The 22,281-nt window shown below is 50.9% G+C and overlaps 1 protein-coding gene across 6 annotated transcripts in view; it reads right to left on the reverse strand.

Moving 5' to 3' along the window:
• SRC (SRC proto-oncogene, non-receptor tyrosine kinase) overlaps positions 1-22,281 on the reverse strand; it is an 86,179-nt gene that overhangs the window by 21,834 nt on the left and 42,064 nt on the right. For 5 of the 6 annotated variants that reach the window (XM_032350711.1, XM_032350712.1, XM_032350715.1 and 2 more), the window contains exon 2: positions 11,443-11,511. The gene's annotated coding sequence lies outside the window, so the exon portion shown is untranslated. Of the gene's footprint in view, positions 1-1,048; positions 1,069-11,442; positions 11,512-22,281 lie in introns of those variants that run through there. The other variant, XM_032350713.1, reaches the window with a different exon arrangement.

The raw sequence follows: 22,281 nt of genomic DNA on the forward strand, positions 1-22,281 counted from the left end.
AACCCAATCCACAGGGGTCATATGAGCACTCATATAGCCCATGTCCCGTGGGTCCTACTGACCCAGTTTCCCGCAGCCCCAGGCTTGTTGAAAGCTGGGCCCCAACCACGGCATCCTCTACCCAATGGCTCCCTGGTACAGCATTCACAGCCCTGACCGTGCAGCAGGTGATATGCCAGTTAACAGAGAGACACAAAGGTGAACTGGCCAGGCCTTGTGTCCAAGGACACATGTGCTAGCAGAACACTTGTTTGTGGGACTCTCAGAGCAAATAAAGAGTATATTTTTTAGTTATAATTTTCAAAAGTTTTTAAGTGATAGAACTCTCTAGGAGCCTGAACTTTCTTTAGAATGAACAAAATGATGAAGGGTAAGCCCCCTGTCACTGGAGGTAATCAAGGAAAGGAGACAGAGTCATTGGTTGGTGTGCTGTGGCAAAAGAGGGAGAGCCAGGCCTGGACTTTGAGAACTGCCCCCACCCAGCACCTAGAAAATGCATGTTCCCTCTTGGGAGGGGTTGAGGGAAAAAAGACAGCTCTTGGTCCCAAACTCTTACACTGACCAATACCACTCCCAGTAGGGCACTCAGAAAAAGTATGAGAGAGCTTTTAAGACCCAGGAAAGGTGGCCTGGTCTCCGGTTGCAACGCTTTTCAGTTTGTGGGGTTTCTGTTCTATTTGTTTTTGGTCTTTGTGGTTAAATCTGATTATCTAAGTAACACGTGTTTGTGGAGAGGCAGGCATGTGGTGGTTAAGAGCTACAGTACCAGAGTGTTTGAATCCTGGCCCTGCCACCCCAGCATGGGACCCTGTGCATCAGTTTCCTCCTCTGTCAGTTGGGGAGAACAGCAGTGCGCATGCCACAGGGCTGCTGGGAGAACCAGCGAGGAAGGCATACGGAACACACTCAGGACAGAGCGGCATGTTGCTGGCCCTGCTCCGGAAGACAAGCAGCTGGGCATCATGGGATTGTATGATGGTAAACAAAACAGGGCTCCATCTAGTGCCCTTGCCCATGCTCCCTGGAGGCAGGCCTGGGTCATACCCACCTCCACCTCCCCAGGGTCCAGGACGGACCTGGCATCTACTAATTGTTCTGGAAATATCTGCAGACCAGACAAAAGATGAAATGAGCACAGATACGATTTGCCTCCTGCTTTGTTCCTACGACGCCACACTGTGGACACCAAGTATCACTCCTGGATATTCAAACACTCCGAGGGCCTGGACCTGGGCGAGGCCTTGCTCCAAGCAGTCCACAAATCCTCATTCGTCCGATTCTCATGATAACCTAGAAGGTAGATACTAGCCGTGTTCTTGTTTTACCCATGTGCTGACTAAGGCACAGGGAGGTTGAAGAACTTGTGCGAGGTCATCCCTCGAGGGTGAGAGGGGACAGGGAAACACACTGGGCAGGCAGGAATCAGGGGCTGCTCATGGGGTCTGCTGAGGGGACTTGTGGGCCTACCTCGCCCTCAGGACATCTCTCCCGTGAAACTAGCCAGATGCCCTTGGCGGATGAAGCATGGGAGAACAGCCCAGCCTGTTCTCCTGGAAAAAGCCAGAAGTTCCAGCTTTGACAAAGCAGAGTGTCCTCAAGGAAGGACAGGCACATTTCAGGTGGCATCTAGTCCCTGCAGGGCTGCTGCTGTGCTGTGTGACCTCGGGAGAGACCACCCTCCCAGACCCCAGGCTCCTTTTTTTTTTTTTTAATATTTTATTTATTTATTTGACAGACAGAGACCACAAGCAGGCAGAGAGGCAGGCAGAGAGAGAGGAAGGGAAGCAGGCTCCCCGCTGAGCAGAGAGCCCGATACGGGGCTCGATCCCAGGACCCTGGGATCACGACCCAAGCCAAAGGCAGAAGCTTTAACCCACTGAGCCACCCAGACGCCCCCAGGCTCCTTTCTTAAAGCAGGACCCTGTCTCCTGGCCTTTTGGTTCTGGGGCCCAAACTCCAAGTCACCATGACTTGTCTATTGGAGAAGAACCAATCCCCACATCTCTTCCGCCACTTGCACACTCTGAGGTACAGATAGACCCTTGGCACGTCCAGGGGAAGTGGTGAGGCCTCCACGCTGGGGTGCCTGAGGTTCCCAGAGGAAGGAGGCCCCTTTCCTCCAGGGAGCCACTCCTAACCTCAGGCTCCCGACCGCAGTCCCCAGCCGGCCAGCAGCACTTCCCTCGCACCACCCCAGCCCTTCACGCTCCAGGGGTCCCCAACTGACTTGGCGTCTCCCCATAAGGCTGTAGCTCTAGCCCCACAGCCCGTGTCACCATCTCCGTGCTGGTTCTCCCAAGTCCCCAAGTCTTCCTCAAACATCTCCCTCCCCCAGTCCCACATTGGTCCCCTGGGCGGGGCACATGTCTTCCAGGGCCTGGACACTGAAGTCCGGCCAGCAGGTGCACCCAGCTTCCTGCAGCCAGGGGCATCTCTGTAAACCACGTGGACAACGGGGGCCTCCTCTCTTTGGCACGCTCCACGGAAAACCGGAAACGATCTATGTGCTCGTGAGAGGGGGGCCGGGTGAGCAAATGACGCCTGTGCGCCGCGGGGACAGTCACACAGCTAACCAGCCGGAGCCGGAGCACAGCGTCGCCAGAGGGAGAAATCGGCCAGTGCTGAATGTCCTCTGGGCCTCTCAGGACTTGTTTCCTCAACTGGAAAAGGGGGGACAACAACAATCCCTACGTCCCGGCGTCGGTCAGAGGACTAAACGAGCTGGCGCTTACCATGGGCTTGGTGCTGTGCTGGCGTGGAGTAGGCATGAGTTACTGTGGTTCTAGAAAGGAAGCTGGCATGTGCGTGTGTATGTGTGGTTGCGAGAGCATGTGCGTCTATTGTCCAAGGTGCAGAGAAAGTTCTGGAAGGATTCCAAATGCTTCACAGTATTTCATCCAAAAGGTGTGGGACAGGGAGAGGAAAATGCCTTTTTTACTTTATATCATATCATGTGACATTTAGAATTGACATTGTCAAGAATTGTTTTTTTTTTAAAGATTTTATTTATTTATTTGACAGAGATTACAAGTAGGCAGAGAGGCATTCAGAGAGAGGAGGAAGCAGGCTCCCTGCTGAGCAGAGAGCCCGATGCGGGGCTCGATCCCGGGACCCTGGGATCATGACCTGAGCCGAAAGCAGAGGCTTTAACCCACTGAGCCACCCAGGCGCCCCAAGAATTGTTTTTTAATCAGACACACACACACACACACACACACACACTGAAGAGCTTCCCATGACTCCCCTCTGGACGAGGCCCAAACTGCTCTCCGGGGTCCACCAGGCCCTGCAGTTGGTACTGTTGTGCTCTCCCATGACCCCTCCGCTGGGGGGCACCACACTCTCCCTTACCTCCTGACCTGCCCGAGCCCCCTCCCCAGGCAAACAGACCCTCACAACATCCAGAAGAGTGTGGGCGATAAACTGCTGTTCGCTCCCAGCACACCTGCCCCTTCCTCCCCTACTCTGAAGAGCATCACCTCCACTTCTTCTAAGGGCAGAGGGAGGCCGGGGGATTAGGACTTGAGAGTGAGGAATCCAGTCAGGCCTGGGTTCAAATCCTGCCTCCACTGCTTACTAGCGAAATCTTGGGCAAGTCACTTTGCGCCTCAGCTTCCTTATCTTTACAATGGGGATGATAGTACACCTAACATCAGAGACTCAAACGAGAGAGGCCATGTGCCAGGCACAGAACAAGTGCTCAAGAAACAGCTCACAGTGGTGTTTTCTGTCATTAGTAACCTGGCAGGGAATAAGAGGAGATAGGCGTTAGGTGTCAAGGCCTTGAATGCCAAGCATAGAGCTGAGAACTTTACGTGAGTGTCCTGACAGCACAAGGAAGTAGGGACTGTAACTGTGCCCACTTAACAGATGGAACCACGGTTCAGAGAAGCCAACCCTTTCCTGAGGCCACACAGCAAGTGAGTGTACCAGGGCTGGCACGCTTGAGGTCTAGGAGAGTGGCATCAGAAGGCACCTCTGGGGGACACCCCCTACCATGCAGACAGCCCCCACTGCCAGGTGCACCCACCACTCCACCAGCTCCGCCTCCCCTACACAGAAGCAACACAGGGCTCAGAGGCCAACCTCTGACATCACTGACCATAACTCTGGACCTTCCAGGAAAACAGAAGCATCACAAAACTCCAGGCTTAGAGCTAGAATGCCAGGTTCAAGTCCAGCTTGCCAATTTCTAGCCAGGCAGCCCCAAGGGGCCTCAGTCTACCCCTTCTCAAAAATGGGAATCAGTGTAATTGTTCCCAGATAACTAGTCTTATTGTAAGAAAACATAGAGGTGGGGTACCTGGGTGGCTCAGTGGGTTAAAGCCTCTGCCTTCAGCTCAGGTCATGATCCCAGGGTCCTGGGATCAAGCTCCACAACAGGCTCTCTGCCCAGCAGGGAGCCTGCTTCCCCTACTCTCTCTGCCTGCCTCTCTGCCTACTTGTGATCTCTTTCTCTGTCAAGTAAATTTTAAAAATATTTAAAAAAAAAAAAAAAAAGAAAGAAGAAAACATAGAGATAATACTTATAGAGGGCCTAGCAGATAGGAAGTGCTCCATAAATATTAGCTACCATCATCATTACTGTGCAAGACCTTTTTTAGATCCTTGCTCTTTTTTTTTTTAAAGGTTTTATTTACATATTTATTTTAGAGAGAGAACGTGCACTTGAGCGAGGGGAGGAGCAGAGGGAGAGGGACAAGCAGACTCCACCCTGAGCACAGAGCCCCAGATGCAGCTCAATCTTACAAACCTGAGATCAGGACCTAGACCAAAATTAAGAGTCAGACGCTCAACTGACTGAGGCACCCAGGCACCCCAGATCCTTGATCTTTTGTAATCACTCTTGCAATGAGGCAAAGGCTTCCCAGATTCCTACTACGTGCCAAGCTCAGTGCACAGCCGTGGAGGGACTATCTGTTGGGGTTCATTAGGAGCCCAGGCCTAGAAAAGCCACTTCACGGGGAAAAAGTCCAAGAAAGACGAGCATGCCCACTAGTTAACCTTGCTCTGAGATCCTTGCCAATCCAGTGAGCTAAGAATAAGAAATGGAAGTAATAAAATGAAATTAGAAAAGAGAAGACAAGGATCATTATTTGCAGATGTTATCAGCGCAGGCCTGGGAAATCTAAGAGAATCCGCTGCAAAACTATGAAGCAAAGAGCAAATTAAGTAATGTGGAAGGAAATTAAAAGTTAACACCCCCAAATCAACAATGTATCTATACACCAGCAGCAATCAGAAAATAAAAGCAAGGTAGCCTTGATTTTAGCTCAGGTCATGATCTCAGGATCATGAAATCAAGCCCGCATCAGAGCATCAGGCTCTGCGCTCAGCGCGGAGTCTGCTCTGCTAGAGGATTCTCCACACCACCCCCCACCATCTCCCACGGCCCCTCTCCCACCTCACACTCGTACGCTTACTCTCTCTCAAATAAATTAACAAATAAAATCTCTTTTAAAAAAGAAAAGAAAATCAAAGAAAGCTTAGCATTATGAAAATATCGATTCGTCCTAAATTCATCTCACAGTTGAATGTGATCCCAATAAAAAACCCAATCTAGGTATATCAATTTTAAAGTTACAACTAAAAGTAAATGTAGCCAGAAAAATCCTAAAAACAGTAATGGCGGGGTAACAGCCCGACCAGGTAGTGAAAATTACTGTAATTAAAACTGCGTCAGGGCATCTGGGTGGCTCAGTCGTTAAGTATCTGCCTTCAGCTCAGGTCATGATCCCAGGGTCCTGGATAGAGCCCCACATTGGCTCCCTCCTCTATGGGAAGCCTGCTTCTCCCTCTCCCACTCCTCTGCTTGTGTTCCCTCTCTTGCCATCTCTCTCTCTCTCTCTGTCAAATAAATAAATAAAATTAAAAAAAAAAAAAAAAAAGCTCTGTCCTATCAGCACAAAAACAGGAAAACCAATGCAACAGAATTGGGGGGGGGGGTCCAAAAATTTCCCAAAACCTACAGGGATTTAACACATAACGAAAGTGGCATTTCATGCTGGTGCAAAAAAAAGGTAGGTTATTTTTAAGATCGAGCTTAGATCAATGACCTGCCATTGGGAAACAAAGTTGGGTTTTAAACCTACTCCATATGCCTATAAATTCCAGATCAATCAGATTTAAAACACACAAAAATAAAACCAAAAAGCTTAGAAAGGGGGACAGAGAATAAATTTTCTAATCTCAAAATCGGGAACACATTTCTTAATACAGGACAAAACCTAAAAATCGTTCTTAAAATGATATATCTATCTACATAAAAATCTAAAATGTCTGCAGGGCTCAATAAATATAAACAAATGCAAAAGGCAAGAAACAAACTAAGAAAAATATTTGTCACTCATATGAGAGACAAGGGTTATCCCCTTTATATATAATAAACTCCACAAAATAAGAAAAAGTAATAATAGTCTATAGCAAATGAAATGGCTCTTCAACATATGACAAGACACTCACCTCACTTATAAGATTATGCAAATTAAAAGTACACAATTTCCCCAACCACAGCAGAATACACATTCTTCTCAAGGGCAAATGGCACACGGAACATTCCCTGGGACAGACCATATTCTAAGTCATTAAGCCTTAATAAATTCAAAAGGGGTGAAATCATAAAAAGTATGTTTCCAACCAAAATATGATGAATTAAGAAATCAATAACAGGAATTACAAATATGTAAAAATTAACACACTCCTCAATAACCAATGAATCAAAATCATCAAAACAATAGAAAATGCTTTGAGGTGAATGAAGATAAAGACACAACATATCAAAATGTATGGGATGTAGTAAAAGTAGAACTTAAATAACTTATAGCTATAATTGCCTATATTAAAGAAGAAGAAAGAAAAAATAAATGAAAAAGAGGAAGATTGCAAACCAATAAACCTAACCTTCCACCTTCACACAATAGCAAAAGAAAAGCAAATTAACCCTAAAGCAAGTAAAAGAAGGGAAATAAAGATTAGGGCAGAAATTAAGGGCATAATTTGCGACGACGGTATAGAACTAGAGGGTGTTATGCTTAGTGAAATAAGTCAATTGGAGAAAGACAACTATCATATGATCTCCCTGATATGAGGAAGTGGTGATGCAACATTGGGGGTTTGGGGCGTAGGAAAAGAATAAACGAAACAGATGGGATCGGGAGGGAGACAAACCGCAAGAGACTCTTAATCTCACAAAATAAACTGAGGGTTGCCGGGGGTCTGGGGGAGGGGGGTGGGCCCTAGGGAGAGGGTGGTGGGGTTATGAACGTTGGGGAGTGTATGTGCTATGGTGAGTGTTGTGAAGTATGTAAACTGGCGAGTCACAAACCTGTACCCCTGGGGCTAATAATACATTATATGTTCATTAAAAAACAAAAAAAATTATTAAAAAAAAAAAAAGAAAACAAACAAAAAAAGAAATTAAGGGCATAGAAAATAAAAAAACAACAGAGAAAATCAACAAAACTAAAGGTTGGTTCTTTAAAAAGATGGACAAAAATGGGGCGCCTGGGTGGCTCAGTAGGTTAAAGTCTCTGCCTTCCGTTCAGGTCATGATCCCAGGGTTATGAGATTGAGCCCCGCATCGGGCTCTCTGCTCAGCAGGGAGCCTGCTTCCCCCTGCCCTTTCTGCCTGCCTCTCTGCCTACTTATGATCTCTGTCTGTCAAATAAAAAATAAAATCCTTTAAAAAAAAATTGACAAAATTGACAAATCTTTAGCTTCACAGAACAAGAAAATCAGAGAGAAGACTCAAATTACTAAAATCAGAAACAAAAGAGAGAACAATACTATAAACCTTATGGAAATAAAGAAAGTTATAAGGGCATGCTATAACTACTCCAACAAATAAGATAATTCAGATGAAAGGGACAAACTCCTAAAAAAACACAAACTACCAAAATTAAGAAGAAATAGGAAATCTGAATAAAGCTAAAACAAGTAAAGAGATTGAATGAATAATCTTAAAACATCTTACAAATAAAGACCCAGGCCCAGATGGGTTCACTGGTGAATTCTACCAAACAGTTAAAGAAGAATTAATATACCAAGTCTTTACTAGGAACAGCACCTTATTACCAAAACCAGACAAAGACATCATATTAAAAAAAAAAAGGAGACAACTACAGACTGCTATCTCTTATGAATATAAGATATATAAGATATAAAAGTCTTTTAACAAAATACTAAAAAACTGGATTCATCAACACATAAAAAGAATTATACATCATGACCAGAATACAACGTTGGTTTAAATTCCTAAAAACTAATTAATGTAATATGCCATACCATATAGAATAAAGGACAAAAAACACAATAATCTCAATAGAAGCAGAAAAGGTATTTAATAAAATCCAACACTCTTTCATGATAAAAACACTCAACAAATTCCCTGGAATTTCCTGAATCTGATTAAGGGCTTCTGCAAAAAACTCTCTCTAACATCATACTTAAAGGTGAATTGCTGAATGCCTTCCCCCTAAGATCAGGAATAACATAAGGCTGTCCACTCCTACAACTTCTCTTTAACACTGTACTAACACTGCCCAGGCAGGGCAATAGAGAAGAAGATGAAATAAAAGGCAACCAGATTAGAAAGGAAGAAGTAAAGCTAACTCTGTTTGCAGAAGACATGATCTTGTATACAGAAATTCCTAAGGATTCCTATAAAAAATTATCAGAATAAACAAGTTCAGCAAGGTTGCAAGGTATAAGATCAATATATAACAAATAAATTATATTTCTAAACACTAGCAATGAATAATCCAAAAATAAAATTAAGAGAACAATCTACAATATCAAAGGAACACTTAGGAATAAGAGTAACCAAAGAAGTACAAAATTTACACTCTAAAAAACTTCAAAAACTGTTGAAAGAAATTAAAGAAAATCTAAATAAGTGGAAAGACATCCCACGTTCATGGACTAGAAGACTAAACACAGTTACAGTGGCAATATTCCCCAAATTCATCTACAGACTCAACATAATCCCTATCGAAATCCCAGCTATCTTCTTGGCAAAAATTGACAAACTGATCCTAAAATTCATATGGAAGGTCAAGGGACCCAGAATAGCAAAAACAACCTTGAAAAAGAGAAACAAAGCTTAAGGGCTCATTCCTCTCAATTTCAAAAGTTGGGGTGAAGCTCCAGTAATCAAGACACCATGGGGACACCAGGCTGACTCAGATGGCAGAGCACACAACTCTTGATCTCTCATGGTGTGTTAGGGCCCCACGTTGGGGATAGAGATTACAATCAATCAGTCAAATCAATCAGTCAATAACACCACGGTACTAGCATGAAGACAGATGTATAAATCCATGGGAGAGAACTGAGTTTTGGCAAGAGTGCCGACACCACACAACAGAGAAAATACAGTCTTTTTCAACAAATGGTGCAGGAAACACAGGATATGCACAAGCAAAATGTGGAAGCCTTACACCAAAAATTAACTCAAAATGGATCATGAACCTAAATACGCAAAGTAAAGCTGAAAAAAAATCTTATAAGAAAATCTATGCATACGTTTCATGGCCTTGTATTTCCTAGATATGATACCCCGAGCATTAGCAACAAAAGAAAAAATGGATAAACTGGATGCCACCAAAATTAAAAACCTTTGTGTCCAAAGGACACCATCAAGGAGGTAAAAAGAATTCACAGAATGGGAGAAAATACTTGCAAATCTTATCTGTGATAAGGGATCTATACCTAGGATATATAAAGAACACTTACAACTCAACAACAAAAAGACACATGACATAATTTTTAAAAATGGGCAAAGGATCTGATTCTCCAAAGGGGAACTACAAATGGGCAATAACTATATAAAAGATGTTCAACGTTATTAGTCATAAAAGAGATGCAAATCAAAACCACAATGAGCTACCCCTTCACACCCAGTAGGAAGGCTATAATTAAAAAGATAACTGGAAGTTGTTGGAAACGTGGCTGATGGGAATGTACAGTGGTGTTGCTACTTTGGAAAACAGCCTGGTATTTCCTCAAAAGATTAAACATAGAGTTACCATTATGATGCAGAAGGTCTGCTCTAGGTATGCACCCAAGAGAAAAGAAAACCTTCACATAAAAACCTGTACGCAAATATTTATAACATCATTATTCGTAATAGTCAAAAAATGGAAACCACCATATGTGCAGCAGCTGACGAATGGACAAATAAAATGTGGCCACTATATCCAGACAATGGAATATTATTTGGCAAGAAAAAGGAATGAGGTACTGATAACATGCTATGACACAGATGAACCTTAAAAACATGATGCTAAGTGAAAGAAGCTAGACACAAAAGACCACATTTATAGAAAAGGTCCAGAATCGGCAAATCTATAGAAACAGAAAGATTGGTTGTTGCCTGGAGCTAGAGGAGGAACATCTGAGGGGGAGTGGGGAGTGACTAATGGAAACACAGCTTCTTTCTGGGGTGATGAAAATGTTCTAAAATTGATTGTGGTGATAGTTACACAACTCTGTGAGTATACCAAAAACCATTAAACAGTACATTTTAAATGGCTAAATTGTTTGATATGTGAATTATATCTCAGTAAAGCTGTGATATTTAAAGACAAAACACTACAGCAGAGGGCCACTGTTCAACTATTAGATTGCCAAAGACCCCAAAATTCTACAGCAACCCACCTGGTGAGAGGGAAGAAAGACCAGGGGGATGGGGGTGGGCATCAACACAACCCACCAGAAGGACCATCTAACAATCGCCATCAAAATTATGACTGCAGGGCGCCTGGGTGGCTCAGTGGGTTAAGCCGCTGTCTTCGGCTCGGGTCATGATCTCAGGGTCCTGGGATCGAGTCCCACATCGGGTTCTCTGCTCAGCAGGGAGCCTGCTTCCCTCTCTCTCTCTGCCTGCTTCTCTGCCTACTTGTAATCTCTGCCTGTCAAATAAATAAATAATTAAAATCTTAAAAAAAAAAAATTATGACTGCATACACCCTCTCACCCCACATTTTGGGATCACTCAAGGAATCGTCCCACATGGATACTAAGTGTATGACTGAGGGTCTCCATCACTGAACTGTGTGTAAGAAGAGACTGGAAACAACCAAAGTATTCTTCACGAATTAAATAAAGCATGGTCTCCAACCACACAACGAAGACTAAGCAACCATAAAAAAGAAAGCAGCACCCAACAATCCCCAACGTATGCCGTCAAGAAAAAAGTAATACCACAGGCTACGTGTGTGTATGTGTGAGTTACACGTTTATTCACACCTCTCCATCTCCCTGAAAGGACACACCAGAACCCCTCCCAATGGTTGTCTCTGGCAAGGAGACCTGGGTCCAAGAAAGGCTTTTCCCTGTCTTCCTTTGTACTTTGAATTTTTTTTTTTTTTACTCTGTGTGTGTGTGTGTGTGTGTGTGTGTGTGTGCTTTTTCTTTTCCTTTCAGGAAAAACCACAGGCTTACCTGGTCTCGAATCCTGGTGCTCTCTCTCTCATAGCTGGCAAAGTCCCCTCGCTTCTCTGAGCTTATGTTCTGCAAAGAGAGGGATAATCGTATCAGCCTTCAAGGTTGTTGCGGAGGGGCAAATAAGACAGCCCATGCACAGGGCTCTCTGCTGTGCCTGGTGCCCATTCGGGGCACGGTCCTTATTGTTTATTAATAGGTCACCCTCTACACCAAGGTGGACGGTACCAGGTGGCAGCAGGGGGCCTCGGACCACACGTGCAGAGCACTGGCCATCCTCTTGACTGGGAGAAGCCGGGTAAGGCTTGCTGGGAGAGGCAGCATTTGAGAAGGACTTCAAGAATGAGAAGGAGTTCCACAAGCAGAGATGACTGGGAACAATGCTCCTGGCCCAAGGGAGCCGTGCACTCCAAGACCTGGAGATAGGAAAGCCCTGGGTATTCACTCAATTGCACTTTCGTTGGTTCCTTCCACTAAGCTTAGCTGAGCATCTGCAAGACGCCGACCACTGTGGTGAGAAAGACAGACAAAAGCAAAGGGGCTAAACCTTCCAAGGGAGGAGTTATAGTGATGGGGACATGGAGGGACTGGGGCAGAACCGCACATCCTACTGCTCAAAGAGCAGACCAGAAAAAGGAGGCTCAGAGAGGGACAGGGGTGGCCTAAGATCACACAGCAGGATCTCAACTTCTGAAAAGACCTCCACCCTCTCCCTCACCCCACAGGCCTGGAGAAGAAAATGCCCGCAGGTGGTCCTCTGATGTGCACCCCTCAGAAGGTGGACAGATACCATCTAAACTGGAGGGCCCACGAAAGGAGAGACAGTTGGTTCTCGGATGACAACAATGGCCAGTTGATGAGCAGAGAGACTCCTGTGTGTCAGACATCATACTAAGAACGGCATTTCGAGCATGAAGCCTGATGAGCCCACAGCAGCCCTGTGTGGCCAGACCTGTTTGGCAGATGAGAAAACTGAAGCATATGGAGGTCATGGTGCTTGCCGAAGGTCACAGAGCCCATAAGACGCAGCAGCCACAAGTGGACTTGAACCGTCTGAGTTCTGTGACCTCATGTCTCAAGGACCCACCTCCAAGGGAGCCAACAACAGGACCAGTATCAGTGGTCACAACCCCTCTCAGAAGCACCCAAGCTGGGAGCTCTTCAGCCACTCCAGGAATGTCTCCTGATAACAGCGACCCAAGCAGGGGTGGGGAAGAATGGGCGGTGGAGGTTGTATCAGGAATGTGTTGGGGTGGAGGGGGAGGAGGTGGTGGGGAAGTGAACAGCCCATCGGCAGCCATCAGTCCTGTCTCTAGAGAGAGGGACTGGAAAGACACTATCAGGCACCTACCCGAGCCAGGTGGGCTACCACATAGGGTAAAGGGGGCCCTCCACCACAGCCCACAGGCGGACCCTGGATAAATTAACCAAAGCCTCCTTTGGTACCACGGAGATGCCCATGGTCATCCCCAGGCAGCTGCAAAGGCAAATGAGCTAACCGACGCAGAGCCCGGAGCGCACAGGCCACGCTTCATAAAAGGGGATGTCACTGTTGGGAACGTGATCACTTCCATTATTGCTTAGTTCCCTGGGTCTCATCAGGACCCAGCTACGCAGGGGCAATCAGCCCTGTCTTGCAGGGGAGGGGACAGATGGAGGCTCAGAGAAGCCAAGTCAGGTGCCCTGGCCACCATCCAAGATAGAAGTGGGTCCTCTGGGGATCCTGGGTCTCCGGGCCCTAGGCCGCCATCAGCCCTTCTGTCCAAGGCCACTGGTCCCAGCTGGCCTCCAGCAGGGAGTCCATGCACTGGGGACTAAGCAGGGCTCCACGGCCAGTCCACTGTCCATACAGGGAAATGGGAGGCCAGGACAGGCGGAGTGGCTGATGTATGGAGTGGCCACATATGGAGTGAACATGGGACCCTTCTGAACCTCTCAGGCCGGGTCCCCACCTGACCCCCCACCCCGTCCCTCCTCACAACAGCCCTGCGGGGAAGGTGCCACCAGCACCGCCCTGTCCACAGAGGAGGCCGGAGGGACGTGGCGAGGGTGTCAGTCCAACGCTCGCATTTCACGAATGGGGGCTGCCTCCCGTTCCAGGCTGCCCTCCGTCCTCCCACACCTGAACGGAAGCTCCCCGCGGGCAGGGGTCTTCACCTGAGTCCTTCTTTCCTTTCACACTCGCGAAAGAATCACCTATCAAACAGGGGTGTGTTCCCACAGGTGGCTTGGAATATGGAAAGGGCTCTGGCTGCAGACTAGGGGGATACGAACAATGACAGTAGGAAAAGCTAGTACTTATTTAGGATCTACTGGGTACCGCTCTCATTATCCCATTTATAAATGAGAAAACGGACACACACCAATTAAACGATGGGATGAAAATCTCTTAGCAGCTCACTGACAAGTCCCTCCATCTCGGAGCTTCTGCCTACAGGGAAGGCCCCGAGGAAGGAGCCTTGGCTGGGCTCTTCTTGGTAGGATCTAGGGCCCCCTTGGCTCCCTCAGCAGAACTCAGTGCCATCAACTGATCCAGTGCAGGCTGAAGGGGTGAAATGGGGCATGCTGATGGCCACGTTCCCCTCCCCCATCCTCCCACCCAAGGTTCACACTATCCCTTCAAATGTTCCCAAAAGCCCTGAACTGAGCCACGGCCACACTCATGTTACACGTGAGGACGTCAAGTCTCCAGGAAGCTGCCAAGCCAGGAAGTGGAAACCCAGATGCCAACACAGATCCAGGCGATACCAAAGACCATCCTGCCTCCACAGAACCTATAAGGAAGCATGGGAAGGGCAGTCTAGGAGGGTTGGCACAACATGTGCCAAGATCCTGAGGCAGGAAGGCCAGATGTACAGGGGGTCATTGCGTGAGAGGTCTGGACTGTGTGGGTCCCGGCTTAACTGGGTCACTGCTGGTGTCTGGGCCAGGCCTGAAGAAGTCTGAAGCAGGCCCTGAGAGAGATAAGTCTGGTAATTTAGATCAGAAAGGTCTGAAAATCTGAGAGGGGAGACCATGAAAGTTTTCTCAGGCCCCTGAGGGTATGTGATGGGGCAAGTAAGGTTAGTGAGTTTTCATCACACAGTGATCCTATCAGACCACAGTAACCTCCAGTTCCAGCAGGCTGGAGGGACAAGAAGGATCCTAAACCATGGTGGACTTCCCTGAGGAAGGGACATCACAGCTGAGGTCCAAAGGCTGGGCAGTGTGTGAAAAGAGGCAGAGGAAGTATGATCCAGGCAGAAGGGCCTGCTTGGGCAAAGGCCTAAAGTTGGGGTCATTAAAAGAAAGGAAGGGAGCCAGTCAGTGTTCAGTACGTAGCTTCAGTCTCCCTAGCAGCAAAATGGGCAAAAAGACAGGCACACAGTGGGTGGCTCCAGTGTTCCCATGTCCACTTCCCACCATCCCCCATATCAAAGGCCTAAGAGATCAGTCACTGGAAAGCTGCTGCTGGGTCCTCCTGCCCATGGGAGCATCTTGGGGCTGGTAAGGTTCCCCCTCAACCCTACTCTGGCTTCTACCCTAGAGGGTAGAAGCAAGGCCAGCAGGTGAGCAGGGCAGCAAGGCCAGCGGGTGAGCAGGGCAGCCCACAGGCCAGCAGGCCACAGTCCCCATGCTAGGGAGCCTCTGTGAGACGTCCCCCTTCACAGACCAAGAGCTTAGGCTTGGGGCAAGGGGCGCCCAGACCGGCGTCACAGAGCCAAGCGAGTGTGGCCCCTGACCGAGGGTGTGGGCACAGGGAGGGTGAAAGTCTTCAGTCAGAATCGCTGTGTGATCTCAGATAAGTCACACCCCATCTTGAGGCCCGGTGTCTGGACCTGGACAGACGCCCTGGCGTGCCAAGGCTTCCTTAGCAGATACCACTCCCGACCCCACCGTCACCCCGTGCCATTGAGACTTCAAGTTTTGTTCTCTCCGGGCTTCTCCAAGGTCAACCCCTCCGGGCGGCCAACTGCCCCACCCCGACTGGCGGACGGGCCTTAGGGGGACAACTGCCAGCCGGCAGCCTCTGCCCACTGCCCTCAGGGGCTCACAATGTTCATGAATCCCTGCCAGCAGCTCTGCTTCTCTGCTCTGGGAACACAGAGTGCCCCCTCCTCGCTGCCCACACCCAGGCAGGAACTCCGCGAGGGACACGAGTGGGCAGGAGCACCTGGTGGCCTGGTCCCCTCCACACAGTCAGCTCTGAGCTCCATCCCCTCCACCAAACCGCGAGGCCCACACACAGGTGCCCCCCCACCCCCAGATGCGTGACTTTGGAACGTCCAGCTCTCCCTTTACTTAACCCATAAAATGATGCCTCTGTCAGACCCGAGCGGGGGAGCCTCTGAGCCTGAGGCTGATGATGGGCAAGATGGGCCTTAAAGCTTCTCCCTGCAGCTCGCAGGATGGAGGCCCACTGCTTTCTCCCTCCTCCCTACCCCTCGGCCCTACCCTCAACTCGCAACCATGTAACCCCTCCCCCAGGGCTTCCCGACCTGCCCCCCTTGACCCTTCACAAACTCTAGTACAAGGAGGGAGGGATGAAGGGAAGGGGAGAGGAAGAGCCAGGGGTTGGGAGGGAGGGAAGGATGGGTCCCACCCGGGGCCTGGGACAATGGAGAGGTACAGGCCTCAGTCCTGGGTCTGTCCTGCCCCACAGCCTACACCCCAACCAGCCCCATCTCCTGCCACTACCTGAGGGGTCCCTGTGGCCGGGCTTCTGACCTCCCTGACCTACACAGGGCAGTGGGCAAGCCAGAGACAACTCCAGGCCCCCAGCCCCACTCAGCACGGGCCCAGGCATAGAACGGGGTCCAGGCACAGAACAGGGACCAGGGGATGTTTGCTGAGTGAGCAAGGAGCGAAGGAAGGGGAAGCCAGGGACCATCCATGGGCCAGGACTGCCGCAACATGTCTGGTCCCGTGCTCGTGGAACAGACACGCTCGGGGCTGGCAAGCCTCAAACTGGCTCCGCCAGTGCAGCCGGGGTGGAGCGGGGGCTGCAGGCTCGGGCTGGCACCAGCCGAGGGGTGCAGGGATGCTGCTGGGGGCAGGACCCGCAGTCTAGGGAAGGCAAAGGCTAAGTGGACCCTGGAGCTCCCACTAACCCCAGCCCCACAGAGACAGAACCATTCCAGCCCCTGCCGCTCTCAGGTTTCTTCCTGGGCAGGAAGGGGCCCTCTTTCCCGACTCCAGGCCCTGCCCCACCCTGCAGAGGGCAGGATCCCTTCCCGCTAGGACCTGCCTCCACCTGCCCACAGCCTAGAAGCCCTACAGGGAAGGGCAAGACCAGGAAGTGAGTGGCGCAGGAGAGGGCCGAGGCAGCAGGCCACCTGGTATAAAACCCCACTCTGTCCCCAGCTGCTTCGTGGCCAGCTTCCCTAGGGACCAGGGGAACCCTCAATCCTCTGGTGTGGAGTCACCTAGAAGACACCACCGGGCAACCGCAGGTCTGCCCCAAAGCCCTGCACTGTGGGTGGACGTAGCCGGAGGCCAGACGTACACACGTCCTTACTCCCCACAGAAACAAGAATAAAACTACCTGCTGATTACTTCATGTTTACTCTATGCCTACCACCAGGCCTGGTACTTGACACGCCTCTCTTTATCTGGTCCTCCCAGCACCGCTAGGAGCTAGGGACCCCCAGCAGAGGAAACCGAGGTCCAGGTCACATGGCCAGGGAGAGCCCAGGCTCCTGACCCCACGCCGGAGGTCACTGAGCAGCCTCCCTCTCCCCAAGGTAGTTCAGGGCAGGAAAGAAATCTCGGTACCCCCAGAAATCTGGAGTTGGAACTGGGGAGGCAGGATCCATAGTCCTCAGAGCCACAGATCCACGGAGTCCCAAAAGGGCAAGCGCCAACCCTACCTGGCTGTGTAACTCGGGCAGTGGGTATACTTTGAGCCTCAGTTTTCTTATCTGTAAAATGGGCAGGGTCTTGACCATTTCACCTCACGTGTAGGAACTGGACGGCTCAGTCCAGCCGTCAGGACAAGTTGAAGGAGGCACTGGGAATTTGTGCCTCCAGATGGGCTGGGGAGAGGAAACGATCATAAACCAGAAACCACAGTTGTCTGTGACAGGGACTCAGGCCCTCATCACCAGCAGCCCAAGAAAGGAGAGACAACGGCCCCTGCCCCCATGCAACCCAGTTCCAAGTCCTGTTGGTCCACCCCCAAACACATCCTGAAGCCACTTCCTCTCACCATGGCCACCCCCCTAGTCCCGGCCCAGTCTCCTCCTCCAAGCTGGCCAACTGGGGGCAGAGAGCCTTTCTGGAATGTCAGTCTTAACCACCGCTCCCGCTTCACAGCCCCAACAACACAAAGGACAAAGTCCTCCCAGGGACCTCCCATGGCCTACAGAGGACTCTCCCAGGCCCACCCCCTTCTGATCTGCTCACACTGTCCACTGTTTCCCCTTTCCCTGAGAACCCGGGGCACACGCTCACTCGGGCCTTTGCCCCCGCTGCTCCCTCTGCCCAGAGCACGCGGTCCCCAGACCCGTCCATACCTCCCTCCTTCACTTGCTTCAGGTGCTTTACTCAGACATCACGGGCTCAGAGGGCCTTTCCTGGCCACCTGCTTAAATGGCAACACACCCAACCAGCTCTGCCCTCTCTCTGAGTCTCATTTCAAAAGCTACCTCCTCACACAAGGCCTCTCTTGACCTCCCCCAGCCCAGGCGAAGACCTTCAACTTCTCCTTCCTAGCACGGCCCACAGCTCTGATGACACAGCTCACGGCGAGAACGCCCAGCTGAGGGGAACAGGGACCACTCCTGTCTCACAGCTGAGTGTCTACAGCACGTGGAACGGGCGAAACAGTCACCAGCTGGGATATGTGGCTACCACCCGGCCAGAGTGGACACTAGCCGAAAGCACAGGACCTAGCATGGGGTGGATATCTGGTAATTACTGAACGGGTGGATGGATGGACAAATGGATAGACGGATGGATGGATGGATGGATGGATGGGTGGGTGGATGGATGGACAGAGAGATGGCTGGACGGACAGAAGGATGGATGGGTGGACGGATGGATAGACAGATGGATAGGTGGATGGATGGGTGGGTAGGTGGATGGATGGACAGAGAGATGGCTGGACGGACGGACAGACGGATGGATGGATGGACGGATGGATAGACAGATGGATAGGTGGATGGATGGATAAGTGAACAGGGCACACACAGGGCGTTTGGGACTTGCCAAGGATGCCCAGGCCCCTGAGAAGGTGGCCCAGAGAAGGGACAGATCCACCCGAGTTCACCAACCAGGCTCTGGCCTCTGCAGCTGCAGCCAGCCCAGCCTTTCCTCCTGCATAGCCCGACTTTCATTTCCCATCTTCTCTGTCTGAGGAAGCTCCTTCCCCCCGGGGGAACTGGATGAGGAGGAGGGGCGGGTGGCCCGAAGAGGGGGGCTCCCAGGCTCCATCTGTCCCACCACAAAGGGGCTTTGTCTTCAGTGCCTCTGCTGAGCCCAGGCAGACCAGAAGCCACCCCTCAGCCACCCAGCAGGTCCCACCACCCTGGTCAGCCAGACCAGGGGTGAAAGCCAGACCCCAGGGGTGGGCACGGTGCTGGGCGCAGCCCTCTGAAATCTCATTCAGCCCTAGGAGACTCTAGGGTGACCCCCATTTTGTGGATGGGGAAACTGAGGCTCAGAATGGCAAAGATACTTTGCCAAGGTCTCCTGGCCCGCAGAGAACAAAGCTGGGTTTCAAACCCATGTCCATCTGGCACCAGAATCTTCAACCACGGTTCTCAACCCACCTCATCTAGAGTACAGACACTCTGGGTTCAAGAGGGGGGAGGGGCCTTTCTGGAGGCAGAAATGGACAACGATGCCTAGCCCTGCACCCAAGTGGGGAGACCTTTGCCCTGGCAAGGTTTACCAACAAGGCAGGGAGGCTGGGCCCTGAACCCAGAGCCCTTGCCCCACGCCCCACCCATGTCTCAGGCACCTTCAGAATCGGCCAGCCAGGCCCCAACACGTCTCCACCACTTCCTGCCAGGCGGGCTTCTGCAGGGAAAGGATGTCCAGGCAGGCAGAGCAGGGGCTGAGGACCCCACCCCTCACCTTGCTGCTCCCCCATCAATCCCAGACCTGCCATTTGTCTGGCCGGTGCTCACCTTCTCTCCAGGGCCACCTCACCAAAGCCACAACGCCAAATGAATCAGTTGTGCCCAGCAGCCTCTCCTCAGGCCCAGGGACAGCACGGAGATTCCCCAAGCAGGTGCTCAGGGCTCTCCATGGACGGGCACCAACACCTCTCAACTCAAAACCCCACCACTTCGTGGGGTCCAACAAGAGGAGCTGCTCATCCCACACCTTCAAGGTCCATCTCCCCACAGAGAACTATCCCATCCTTTCAGGTATGTTATACACCGCTTCCTCCAGGAAGTCCTCCCTGGTCTGCTCCCTCCAAGGCCCCAAACCAGCCTCTACCTTCTGCCCCAGATCAGGGTTCTTGATCCCTATCTGGAACCCCAGCCTCCCTGGACTACCTTCACTTGGCAACAGTAACTGAGCACTGAAGAGCCGGATCTGACCCTCTCTATGTCTTCCCTTCACACCTTCAGCAGGAGGCCTCAGCAAAGCCTGGCAAGGTATTGAGGTCTTGCCTGGTTAGTCTAGTCACCTTCTAACTACCTTGTACATGAGCTGACACTCCCCACCTTCCCAAGCTATGCCTGCACCCACCAGAGGAGTTCCTACCTCCAGATCTTCACCCAGGCTCTCCCTTCTTTCTGGCATGCCCTCACCACTTTTTCCCTTGTGAGCTCCTGCTCATCCTTTAAGACTAAAGGTGGCACCTCCTCTAGGAAGCCCTCCTGGCCTTGTAATGGGCTGCCACAGTTCCTACAGTGCCCACCCTGTGGTACGGCAATGACCCTGATCATTGTACAGGCTGGTCCCAGGGTGCAACCCTTGGGGTCTCCAGACCCCAGCACAAGGCCCAGACACCAGCAGCGGGTCATCAAGAGTCCAGCTGCCAATCCCTACCCAGAGAACCCAGGGACAGAGGCCAGGAACAACTCCCAGAGGCGGTAATGAGGCCTATTTTGCCATGCTTTCCACAGATCTAAGGTATGGGCGGAGTGGTGGTGGGGGGTGCCTTCTGCAAATGGCCAACTGGTAACCAAGCCCACGTCGTTTCTAAAACTAGGGCACAGGAGAGAAACGGGAACAGCAGAATTGTCCCCAAATAGAACTGTGGCTCATCTGGTTCCAGGGCCTTCGGGAACACCTGGCAGGGAGGGGGGTGGGGAGAACAGGTGGCTGCTCCCAAGGCTCTGAAAGAAAATCTGAAGTTTGGAGGGCAGGAAGGTCAAGGTCACTACAGTCATTGCTGACACCCTGCCCCCTCCCCTCGGAGTCAGTCCAGTTCCTGGAAGATGGCAGTCCAGTCCCACTTACCCTCCCCTAACTGCAGGGTGTTCCCTAAACTGTCCTAACTCTGAGCCTTTGCTCACTTGGGTCCTCTGCCTGGAATGCTGCTCCCCCTTCTTACCAGAGTCCTGCCCATGGCCATAACCATAACCACTAGCTGAGGCCTTTCTCTAAGCCTGGCGTGGGCAGAAATCTGGAAGAAAATGAGCTTATCCAGTCTTCCCAGCAGCCCAGTGAAGAAAGACGTCTGCCCCCATGTCACCAGTGAAAAACTGAGGCTCAGTAAGAGAAGCCACTTGTCCAGGGCACACAACAGAGGCGGCAGGTGGACCAGCTGACATGGTAGGACCCCGGTGCCGGTAGCCACAGGGCCCCCGAAAGGCCTGGCCGAGCCTGGTTCAGCCTCCTAGGCAGGCCCAGCCTTGAGAATTCGGCATAATTCAGGGACAGAGTGCACAGGGAACAGCCCCCACCAGACTAGACCAGAGCCCTCACGTCCCCCAACCCCCACCCTAGGGTGGCTGCTGACTAAGAAACCACACTGGTTTGGCGTGACAAAACTATCTCCCCCCACGATAGGCACAAACCCACTGTACAGATGAGAAAACGGAGTCCTGGGAGGGAAGAGTTTCCCCATCTGGAAAGTGGAATCTGCCCCCAGGAACCTGACATCTCTCTGTGGCCTGGTGGATGCTATTTCCTTTCTCTGAATCTCAGTTTTCCTATCTGGAGCATCTGACTGTCAACCCTTTCCTCTTCAAGTCGATACAAATGATAAGAAAACAGCAGCTAAACTTTGTTGAGGGCGTACGACGCCCTGGCTTTGCTAACAGCATGCATACCTCACTTGATCCCTGGAACAAGCCCATGACGTATGTCCTTAGGCCCATTTTTCAGGTAGGGAAGCTGACACGCAGAAAGGTAAAATGACTCACTACAGTCACACAGCTTGTGGGTGACAGCAGTCAGAGGTAGAGGAGAAGCCCTGGGGTTGGGGGCTGGTAGCTTCCCAGAGCAGTCTCCTGGCCTCGCCACCCTGAGGGAATGCCACGGAGGGGCTGTAGGAGAGTCAGGGGTCAGACAGGAGGCAGAGGAGGGCTTGGCCTGGATGAGGCGGGGCTGGCCTGTAGAGTTCACAGGGTCCTGGGTGCAAATTTGTGAACTGCGTGACCCTGGGCAAGTCTCTTTGCCTGTCTGAGCCTCAGTCAGGTGAGAGGGGGCCAGAACGGCGGCCCTGCGGGATGCTGGGAGGACCAGATGCAGGCACTCTCGGGAACAGACCCAGGGCCCAACCATGCGCTGAGGGCGCCAGTGACTTCTGAAGGAACCCCAGGGGCCGGTCACCATTCTCTCAGGATCACAGCTGCATCTTGTTCTCCACTCAGAAGGGGTGGGACCGTGGGCACAACCTGTCCCTGAGTCCTAGAAGGAACCCTCCCCGCTCTGCATCCCTGCAGGCCATGTGAC

Source organism: Mustela erminea, chromosome 7 (genome assembly GCF_009829155.1).
Source record: "Mustela erminea isolate mMusErm1 chromosome 7, mMusErm1.Pri, whole genome shotgun sequence".
NCBI classification, from domain to species: domain Eukaryota; kingdom Metazoa; phylum Chordata; class Mammalia; order Carnivora; family Mustelidae; genus Mustela; species Mustela erminea.